General features: G+C 39.9%; 1 long non-coding RNA gene across 1 annotated transcript; it reads left to right on the forward strand.

Annotated features, from left to right (window-relative positions):
• LOC129788655 (uncharacterized) lies at positions 1-6,917 on the forward strand. The gene is made up of 2 exons (XR_008750381.1): positions 1-1,102; positions 6,009-6,917. It is a non-coding gene; the product is annotated as an uncharacterized LOC129788655 (long non-coding RNA).
• The last annotated feature ends 4,587 nt before the right edge of the window (positions 6,918-11,504 follow it).

Genomic DNA, 11,504 nt, shown 5'->3' on the forward strand with positions numbered 1-11,504 from the left:
TGCACAAAATTTGAAAATTTGTCATTATGGGAGAAGTAACGATCAATTCAAATAAGTCTCCAAAACCCAACTTACGCCGATGATCTTTTGTATGTGTATGTGTTGTGTGGGTTTTGGGGTGGGGCAAGTTAATATGCCTTCTTCTTCTTGACAGAGAAAAAGTTTAGTACACCTTGGGAGACCGGCAGGAAAAGACCTAATTTTCCGTGCGAGTCGGACGTACCAGCAGGGGCGAAATCCCCTTGGGCCCCAGTGGCCATCTTGTGAAGTGTGCCACCCGTGAAGTGGAGGAGATACGCCGCCTGTCGCGGTGAGGAGTCAGAAGGACGGAGGGATTTGCTGCAATTGGCGTCCATTGGCAGCTACCGTGCCACTGCACACTCCCCGTCAAATTTGGGAGTTCCGCCAGGGCGAGGGATTTTATCCGGAGCCTCTCGTGATCCACAACTTGTGACACAACTCACTCTCAGGCAATTCAGTGAGTTCTGCGGAGTTTGAAGCTCATCAGAAGCAGCAGTGATCCACCATCGGTGACGACAGCCTCCCAGCCAAACTAGGGAGCACTGTCAAGGCGAGGGATTGCATCCGGAGCCTCTCGTGACCTGCAATTCGTGTCACGCCATACTCCCTGACAATTCGGGAGTTCAGCAGAGGTGGAAGAGCGTCTGTGACGACAGTGATTTATCACCCAAGCCGGCTCACTCCCCGTCAAATTGGAGAGTCTCACCGAGCCGAAGAAATTCAACTTGGGCATCCCGTGATCCAGCGATTGTGCCTTCCCGTGGGGTAGAAACATCCCCCACGAATCTAGTGACGTCGTCAATTGCGTCACACGGCAATTGGGATCACCAGGCCATCTGTGTACGGGCCTGGGTGCAAGGAGAAAGGAGTTATCAGCGACGACGCGGGATCTTGAGCTTCAGAAGGAAGTGCTGCGACGGCGACAGCGAATGCCGAGCATCGCGACAACCAGAGACACCCCTGAAGACGTGAAAAAGAAGGAGCCCGATTGTGTATTGAGTGGCTGAATAAATCGTCCCCGTTTGAGGACTAAGAGGAAAAATGATTTCTATAAATGGCGCCCAACCAGCGGTGGAACCAGGTAAGTACCCAAGTTGAGTCTCATGCCCCTGGTAGCTACCGACACTTAAAATTTTAGTGAAAAACTTTTGTGATTTTATGCAATTTTGCATTTTGTATTATTTAAATGACAAAGTTCCCCTTGAATGAGATGAATTTTCCAGCAATTTTGGGCTCTTCTAGCCGCCTTGCTGGAAAGAAAACTCGCGTTAAAGAATTTTTCTTTTTTTTTCCGTTTTTTTTCTTTTCTCTTGAGAAGAAATGGTTTTGGATTTAAAATCCAAAATTTTTGCTTAAAGTAAATTAGCCATGCGAGTACATTTAAAATTAATTTATCAATGTATTCAGAGCCTTCTGGGGACGAAAGAGGGATATTCTGTGGCAAGTACTCCTCCCCCAGAACCTCTTGGTTGATTTGCACGAACAGGATGAATGAAGAGATTGAATCATTATCCTTTTTGAAAGGTCTCTTCCCTGTAACGGCAACAAATTGAATTAGAATTTTTAAAGATCTTTAAGTTTAAAGATTTTTGCTTTCTACAAGTTTTATCAACTTTTAGTTGATTTTCATCGCAAAGTAGGGACTTATTTGTTCTGGGTGTTTGTGAATTTTGAAATTTAATGAGTTGATGAGATCATCAGCGTTTTCCTTTAGACAATATTTATAAGGAAAACGGCGGGAAATTTAAGTTCTTCCAATTATGGGTAAAATTCTGAAATGGAGAAATCGTTGACTTTCTTTTGACCTTGTGGAGCCATGACATTGCTCCACGGTCAAAGTGCGTTCGCTTATCACATAGCGGTGATCTCTCTTGCGATAATAGTTGAGAGATAAAGTAAAGCTTTATCCCCCTAAAAGTTTGGGGATTCTTTTGTAGCAATTCTCTTTAGAATTATTTTTTTGCTACAAACTTAAAATTTTACCGGTGCTTAAATTTGAATCTTTTCTTCAATTGTGCACCGTTGGGGACAATTTTAAATCTCTTTATTTTCTATTGATCCCCTGAACTTTGATTTATTAAATTTTATTTCAAATTAATTTGTTCGAGCGTTTCCTCATTTTGCCATTGAACGTGGGGCATGCGCTGTGGGCTTATCGGACGCAGGTGCCCTTTGATTTTCTGATCCTCGTATCTTGCCTAGGCAATTGATCAAGCGGGTTGAACGGAATTTGCTGGAACATGGGTGTCCGCTTTTCTCGCGTGCTGCGTCCTGCGGGCAATGATGAGATGAGGAAAATTATTTTGCTCTTTTTGGGATTAAATTATTTCCGTGTTTAGCTTGCATTGCTGACACGCTATTAATGATATAAAACTTTTTGAATTTTTGAGATTTGAAATATTTACCGTCATGTAGTACAATAGTCATGCGGATTTTATTAAACTTTATAATTCGCACTTGAAAAGTTTGCACTTTGGATGCAATCAAATTCTTAATTCATTTGCTAAATAATTCATTCTTTTCTGCAATATTAACTAAATGGCATGGCAGATGGTACACGGTTCGGTATATGGCGCCCAAATTTGATTTTTTTGATTTTTTTATTATTGAGATTTCCCTGATGGAGTTCTCTGATTGAAGTTGTGATTAAAGTTTTCCCGATCACAATTTCCTGAGTTAAAGTTTCTTTATTGGATTTTCAATTAGAATCTACTAATTTTTGCATTTTCCTGACCCCTGCATCGGGCGTTGGGCATGCGATGTGAGCTGACTCAGGATGGGCGCCCGTTTATTTTCCGATCCTCGTATCTTGCCTAGCAATTGATTAAGCGAGTTGAGCGGAATTTGGCGGATCGCTTATCGTAAACTCTGTCCTTGCGTTTAGCGTTCGACGAACGATGATGGGTAAGGATGTATTTGGAACAGCTTGCATTGCTGTTTGGAATTTAAGGAGGAGAATTGCTTGACTTTAATTTAAACCTACTGTATAGGTAGTACAAACATCCTTGGAAAGCTTTCTTGTTAAAGCGTTAGATTTTCTATCCGGGGATGGTGGTCTCCTCAGTGGTTTTTCGGCGTATGTTTTTCACGAGACCTCCTGTTTCTTTTCCCCGTTGTGAAGTGGCGCCTCCTTCCACGGGATTACCAGCTTTAGTCTGGTTTATCCAGTTCGGATGTGAGTCCTTCCCTTTGGAAGAGCTCGCCGGAAAAATTTTGGGATTCGTCCCGAAGTTTCGCCGTGGATTCTGGTTTGAGGAGATGTGTACCTTCTCCCAGATCCATCCGACTCCATTGAGATGTGAGACCGTTGGTGGTTTCTTTCCTCGCACCTTCTGGGTGAGGATCTCAAGGAATCTTGATTAGCTTTTGCTTCGATGCCTCTTGTGAGAACAATTAATACTCTAAATGGGTGATTCTCTTTTGATAATTCGTTGGGAACGTCTGGTCGGTTCGAGATCCTCCACTTTCTTTTCTTTTTATTAATCTCGTTTGAAATTCATCGCCAACCCCAGGGTTTGACTTTGTTGACCCTTGCATTCTCTTTCCTTTCCTTTATATTTCCAATCATCCAATATCACCATAAAACCAGGATCTGAATCTATTTAGAGATTGGTTAATGCCCATTTGTACAGATTTTGCATGGAGAGAAGTAAATTGAAGCATGTTCCGCTGGAATTAGGTTTTAACTGTCTTTTCTTACTCTCTCCGTATTTATTCATTTTGTCAAACCGGAAGGAAGGTATTGGATTGCTAATTGGAAAATTTATTATTGTTGAATCCTCAATAGTTGCAGTATGAGGAGAGATTTTGCATGAGCATCAGTGTCCATGAGGAGAGTCACGTTTTAAAATTTGTTAGAGTCGTATCATGCCTGATTTGGCAAGAGCTCTTTCGGATGGCATTCGTTTGATTCATAATCGGAGATGTTTGTTCCTCGAATTCTTTCCCCTGCACTTGGCAGAATCCAAGTAATTCCATCCTTCCCAGTCCTATGAAATTACATGCACAAGATGCATAGGACCCATCCCACCTAACTATTAGAGTCAATACTCCTTTCGCATTCCCGTCTAGTCCGCGAAAAAAAAACCCTCATGAAATAATAGAAAGATTCCTTCCTCTTGTTGCCTTGCGACCACCTCCAATGGTAGGGCAGAAAAGTGTCATCTGGACCCATACTTATTCTCGTGGGCTCGTGGATGAATCACAGGAAAGCGAGGACGGCGTACCTCCAAGGTTGTCTCCTTCTTTTCATAGGTGCTCTCTGACGGTGACCTCGGGGCAAGGAATCGTCGAAAATTGAAGAGTGGTGGAGGAGTTGAGCGGCGAAAGAGAAGAGAGAAAGGCAAAACAGGAGTCAGATTGACAAAGAGCCCAATGAAAGGGGTGGTCCTTTACACCAACCTGGGATAACTCTGCATATGAGCCTTTTGCTCAAATGGTGGCGGCGACTGAGTTCACATCCACCAGTACGCAATCTCACGGATGGAGCCGAGGCCCTGAAAAGCCAAATCTTCATCGAAGGTTCACCCCGTTCGTGCCCATGTCCTAAATTCCACCCCGTCTACGTTTTTTGAAAGAGAATGAGAGAAAAGTAATTCGGGGCCTCCGGGTGAGCTGGAGATTGGTGGAATAAAAAATAGGGTAGGGGGGCCGGTGAGATGCCGAGGGGAGGTGAGCTCAGTAAAGAGAGAGAGGAGGAGAGAGAGAAGGAGGAGAGAGAGAAGGAGGAGAGAGGAGGAGAGAGAGAAGGAGAAGAGAGAAGGAGAAGAGAGAAGGAGGAGAGAGAGAGAAGGAGAAGCGGCGTCGAGGATTCTTTGCCTAGAGACCATCTGATGAGATGCTCCTGTGGGGAGTTGGTGTCGGCTAAGAAGGGACAATGGACGAGTGGACTTGTGTGAAATCTTAAGGTTCTCGAGAGACTTATGGAGCGAGGAGCCAACGAGAGATGCCAGCAGTGGTTAACGCAGTTAGGATCTTTCGCCCACCAATCCGTTGTCCAAGGCCCACGTTATGCAAAGCGCGTGAGTCAATGTCTTACGAGTTTGCGGAAGGATCAGAGAGAGAAGTGGAGATAAATTTAAAGTCCATCTCACCTTTCCCCACACAAACACTTCCGCGTTGCTAATAGCAAATGCTGGTAAGGAGAGAGTGACCATCAGTTTGAAGAAAGCTCAAGAAGCTTTATTAAAAACCACACCGCCTTCCTTCCAATCTTGATTCTCTCTAGTAAATCAAATTTTCCCCCCTTCACTTTCGTGACTCTCGGAATAATTTAGGATCTTTAAGCCAATTTGGATCCACAAGTTGAAGGAGATGTTAATCAATAACTTTATTTCCATTTCATTGTATATTTTTGAGTCTGATAAACCTGAAGAAACTCAATCTACACGATTGAGGAGAAGAAGACTGTGGGTTTTGAAGAAGAAGGGCAATTAGAACAAAGATATCCTTTGTTATTCCTTAATTTCCCTTCCAATTCCTTTCCTTGCCTTTTTCCACCTCGAAACCTTTTCTAAAGGGCGTGAAATTCACTCGAGGGTTTGGAGGAGCGGGATACATAATCCCCATAGTTTTCACCTCTTCTGGGTGCGATCAGCTCGAATTCCCTTTAATTAATTATGTTTAAATGCCGAGGTATTCTAATGGATAATTAATTATTAAAGTTCGTTTCTTTTTATAAATTTATGCCGAACGTGGAAGGTACCCAAAGCCAACCATTCTGTCCATCGCCAATCTTTTCTTTTCTTATTTAGTTGCATCACTTTCTTTGATAGAGTAATTTAAACCTCTTTTCTTTTTTTTTTTTCTTTTGCAACAAAGGGGTGATGTAACGTGCACAAAATTTGAAAATTTGTCATTATGGGAGAAGTAACGATCAATTCAAATAAGTCTCCAAAACCCAACTTACGCCGATGATCTTTTGTATGTGTATGTGTTGTGTGGGTTTTGGGGTGGGGCAAGTTAATATGCCTTCTTCTTCTTGACAGAGAAAAAGTTTAGTACACCTTGGGAGACCGGCAGGAAAAGACCTAATTTTCCGTGCGAGTCGGACGTACCAGCAGGGGCGAAATCCCCTTGGGCCCCAGTGGCCATCTTGTGAAGTGTGCCACCCGTGAAGTGGAGGAGATACGCCGCCTGTCGCGGTGAGGAGTCAGAAGGACGGAGGGATTTGCTGCAATTGGCGTCCATTGGCAGCTACCGTGCCACTGCACACTCCCCGTCAAATTTGGGAGTTCCGCCAGGGCGAGGGATTTTATCCGGAGCCTCTCGTGATCCACAACTTGTGACACAACTCACTCTCAGGCAATTCAGTGAGTTCTGCGGAGTTTGAAGCTCATCAGAAGCAGCAGTGATCCACCATCGGTGACGACAGCCTCCCAGCCAAACTAGGGAGCACTGTCAAGGCGAGGGATTGCATCCGGAGCCTCTCGTGACCTGCAATTCGTGTCACGCCATACTCCCTGACAATTCGGGAGTTCAGCAGAGGTGGAAGAGCGTCTGTGACGACAGTGATTTATCACCCAAGCCGGCTCACTCCCCGTCAAATTGGAGAGTCTCACCGAGCCGAAGAAATTCAACTTGGGCATCCCGTGATCCAGCGATTGTGCCTTCCCGTGGGGTAGAAACATCCCCCACGAATCTAGTGACGTCGTCAATTGCGTCACACGGCAATTGGGATCACCAGGCCATCTGTGTACGGGCCTGGGTGCAAGGAGAAAGGAGTTATCAGCGACGACGCGGGATCTTGAGCTTCAGAAGGAAGTGCTGCGACGGCGACAGCGAATGCCGAGCATCGCGACAACCAGAGACACCCCTGAAGACGTGAAAAAGAAGGAGCCCGATTGTGTATTGAGTGGCTGAATAAATCGTCCCCGTTTGAGGACTAAGAGGAAAAATGATTTCTATAAACTAAATTAAGCAAAGATTCCAATGAGGAGTCTATTCATTTTTACTCAATTATACAGGATTAAGGAAATCTTTAAAGGGCTCAAAGAAAAAACCTCTAAAAAAAGCTCTGAAAGCTACATAAATGGAAATTTTATTTTCCAAATCAAAAGATTTTCTTGGTTGTAGCTTTAAATAAAAATATACTTAAAGTATAAGCAGTATATAAAGAGGAAAACGAGATAAAATAGGGGCGTGGCTTTTGTTCATTTTAAGAAAATCTTCCCCATGTAATAAACCTACTTGAATGAATATATTTAAGTGTTTCTAGAAGCTTTCCTTAAACTAAATTGTGTGTGCTCGAATGATGAAGTGTTGAACCCCAAATAGAAATGAATAGACTCCTTTTTCATTGTCTTATTAATTTAATTTAAATTCTTGTTCAAATCCAAAGCTTTTTTAAGCTCTTACTCAAAAGCTCCCTACTCCTTAAAAAATAAAATCAATTAAATCATGGAATAAACTTTTTAACGACTTCTTTGTCATAATATTTTAGATCCCAAAATTAATTTCAAGACTTTATTCTCTTTATAATTGAATAATTTTTTTTCTTTAGGAAAATCTTGCCAAAAAAGCGGATATATCTTTTGCAAAAACGTAAAATTATGTATTTCAACAACTTATCGCTCAAATAACCTCTGTGACATTTCATACTTGTAGATTTATTCGCCCTATGCACCCAAACCAGGATCTTCATGGCGACTCTGGGTACGCGTGAAGGCTCAGGTGGGTGGAGTTTAATGCAAAAATTTATTTAAATTTCTTTTATTCATCGGACACGAGGAAAAATTTAAATACCTGCTCAGTGAATCTCTTTATTTTTTTATTTGAGTTTAAAAGTCAGTCTCACACACATTGCATTCACGAAGAGATTTCTTGGATTGAGAAATATTCTAGAAAAAATATTAATAAATCATTTTTTAAATTAATTAAATTTCATGAGAAAAATTTCCGCCCAATTCTTAATTGTTATTCAAAATATTTTGGCATTTTTAGCTGTTTAGCAAATAAAAGAAACTCAAGGCAACCACTTAAATATTCTTCAAAAAAATAGAAGAAAGTTTTAAATATCTTCATTTAAGGAGAAGATTTATTGGTAATTCAAATTTTAATGGATGCTGTTTTATTTTTTCTTCCATCGTGGATGACAATACCAACAAAATCCTCCCTGCTAAGCTCTCCATTTTTGTCTTTGAAGTTGAAAAGAAGAAATGAAAAGACTGCGGAGCTTTTTGAAAAAATAAATTCCGTAGAAAAAGTATCATCACAAAACCGTCAAGTGGTGATTTTGATGTAAAAGAAAGAGAACCGCGCCGCCAAAAATCGTGATATCTCATGGGGGGATCTCAATATGATCTTGTTGGTATATAAAACACTGACAAAAATGGATAATGAACTCTGCCATATTCATTGAGAGAGTGAGAAACGGTGCCGAATTGCGATGATGAACGACGCAGAGATTTTCATCTTCTCTCACAGCAACAATATACGAAGGTTTGGTAAAGAAAAAGAAAAAAAATGATGATCATTCCTGTGGGGGCGACTCAGCAATATTTTGTCTCGCGAAGTGTATTGCAGGTGTTGCTGGGATGCTGGTGAGGCCCCAAAAATTGCACCATGTGCGAGCATTGGAAAAAGTGAGAGCAGCAAATCTTTCGAGGAATATCTTGCTGGCAAATTTCAATTATCCTCCACTGATTTTGAAATGCTTCTTCCAAAAGCACATTGGAGTGTTTTGGTTTGCACCTCCTCCATTTGGTGGTGAACAAACTCCCAAAAGAAAAAAAAAGCTAAAAGGTATCGATGACCTGATGAGATGCTATCGCCGCCTCTGTGAACATGCTGTGTGTTTATTTTTTGGGCAAATGAAGTCACAGTTAATTAGTGTTAGTCAAGTCCATTTTTGCCACATGAGGGTGTCTGCTGAAGGCAATTTATTCTCCAACTCCGCACGCGGATTGTCTTATGGGTGATTATGTAATGAGAAAACCGCACCATATAGAAAGGAAGAATATCTATACACCTTTTGAGGAGACCGATTGACTCTCTCAAAAAACCTGTGCTTTTGCCTACAGTACCTACTCGAAAAAATGCATAAATTCAACGGAAATTATTTGAATTTTTTTTAAATTTCAAAATACAATTTTCACGTGAATTGATTACAGGAAATTTTTGAAATTTTCCTGAATTTGGAAAATTGTTAAAAAAAAAAAACTAATTTTTAAAAAAAAATTTTGTGAAAATTTGCAAAGAGGATTCAAAGTTTTCTTTTTTTTCTTTCGTTTATTTTTATTTCTATTTTTTTTAACTTTTCATTCTAATAAATTTTGTAAGACAGGTGGCCAAGAAAATCATTGTAATTTTAAGAAAATGAAAAGGTTTTATGCTATTTTATGTTCTTAAAGTAAACAGTGCAAAATTATCAAGTTTTCAGATTAAAATTTTATTTCAACTCACTTTCACGATCTTTTAAAGCTTTTGAGCCTGTTTGAAATTTTTCCGACCCTCACTGTACCTTTCCACCTTCATTTCTCCCGCAGCCCAGTAACCACAGGAAGATTGTGAACAATAATTGGGCCTATATGAGAGGAATTTTTCATATTGGATACCCATGCTCGCTTATGATGAGATATGTGCTATGTCATGGCTTATTTTTTCTACATCTTACCACCAAAAATATTATAACTATTTGATAATCAGATTTACAGTGGGGGCCCACTCTCATATACAAAATTCATGGGAATACTGAGAGGCGATTGAGCGGTTCTCAGAGATTTTTTTCTCAAAATGCTTCATGTGATTTTCATCTCGAGATAAATCACAAATCGGTCTTTTTGGCATGCTGAAGAACATTAGGAAATAAAAAAAAAACATACACGGTGTCGATCACCAAATGGATTGATCAATAGTGGAAGCATTTCATCTTTATCTATTCGTAGCAAATTACATTAGAGCTCAAGAAAAGTTTTTTTTTCGAAAGGGAAGCAGGTGAAATGTTTCATGTAACTTTGCATGGGATTTTATGTAGGGCTCTTTGTGAAAGGAAAATAATATTATTTTCATCATTGTGTGTGCATTATGTAGTTGAGGAACGTTTGAGTAGGAGCGCCATCTGGTTTTTAGGATGTTTTTATTTTTTTAAAGCACAAGGAAAGCACAGAACGTTTAAATCCGAATTTATAATTCTATCAAATCCTAAATAATTCTAATGTGCAAGGATCGATTTTGTTTAAGTTTAAACGAAATTAACGAAACCATCCATAAGAACGAAACATAGTTTATTATTACGTCAGTAATAGTTTGTGAAACCAATTAGGGATCATTTGGTTTCGTTAATTTAACTTCGAACTATTATTGTTATTCAGAGTAATTTCAAGGTTTATTCCTAAACTACCTAAACGAATTTCAAACTAATACGATTTAAGGAAAAATTTTCCGGTTTTTGAGTTCTACGGAAATTTAAAAAAAAGTTTAAAAAAAAATTAAACTATCTTTAATATGTTTAGATTTTCTTTTCAAGTTCTTACAGCTAATAAATAAAATTAATTAAATGATTCATAAAAACTTTAAGTATCATTTCATGAAATTTATAAGATTGATACCAATATGATCGTGTACGGTTGAGTTTGCCAATGAAAGTGCCCGTGGAAAGTAGATCGATTGCTACTTGAGGAGACGTCATTTGCACATTTAACACGTCATTGGGCCGTCAAGTGGTCTCTTTGCGGGGATTTAGATCCCCCCGATCTCTCGCTAAAGCTCCCGTGCTGAGTTCTCGCACTGATCTCGATCTCATGCACCGTGGAGAGTGCCCGCAAAGAGATCACCCAAAGTGACATGATAGTCAATCTGATTTTCTTGAGAAGGGATTTGAATCATTACGAAACAGCTCTATGGTCTCGCACTTCGACATTCGATATGTACAATGTCTTTCAATTTGAATTTGAAGGAAAATTTTCAAAGAGTGGAATCAATTCCATTTAATTTTACATGTCATCACAAGCAGAAGCTTTTTATTTCTATACATACATACATACCTACCTCTTCTCTTCACTCAAACTCAAAGCTCTCTATTATAAAATTGTAAGAAATGAAAAAAAAAAGAAGCCAGATTGGACTAATTGAAGGCATATAAGATGGTTTGATGAATTCGAAATGGCTGTGTAGAGTGGAAAATGTTTGATAAAGTGACTTTAGAAGAGGTAGCGATTAAATCACTCATTTTGGATGGAGTGAAAGAGTGGTGTTAGAGCGGCAATCGAAACCGTCACATACAAGTATTTTTTATCATCTTATTAAATTACTCACTCAGCAATTTATGCCGCATTCAATCCATCTTGGGGGTTTTGTGCAAAGAAAAACGACACAGACCGCATTGAGAGGCAATGGACAAGTGGATATACCTGACAGGAGACTCTCTTAACGCACAAAAAGCCCCCGTGTGCTGGGTGATTTGGAGTCGTGGCTATTTATTAATCGACAGCAATAAAATTTTGTTATTTACGATTCTGGGCAAAATAGCAAAATGATTTTACCAT

Source organism: Lutzomyia longipalpis, chromosome 2, assembly GCF_024334085.1.
Source record: "Lutzomyia longipalpis isolate SR_M1_2022 chromosome 2, ASM2433408v1".
NCBI classification, from domain to species: domain Eukaryota; kingdom Metazoa; phylum Arthropoda; class Insecta; order Diptera; family Psychodidae; genus Lutzomyia; species Lutzomyia longipalpis.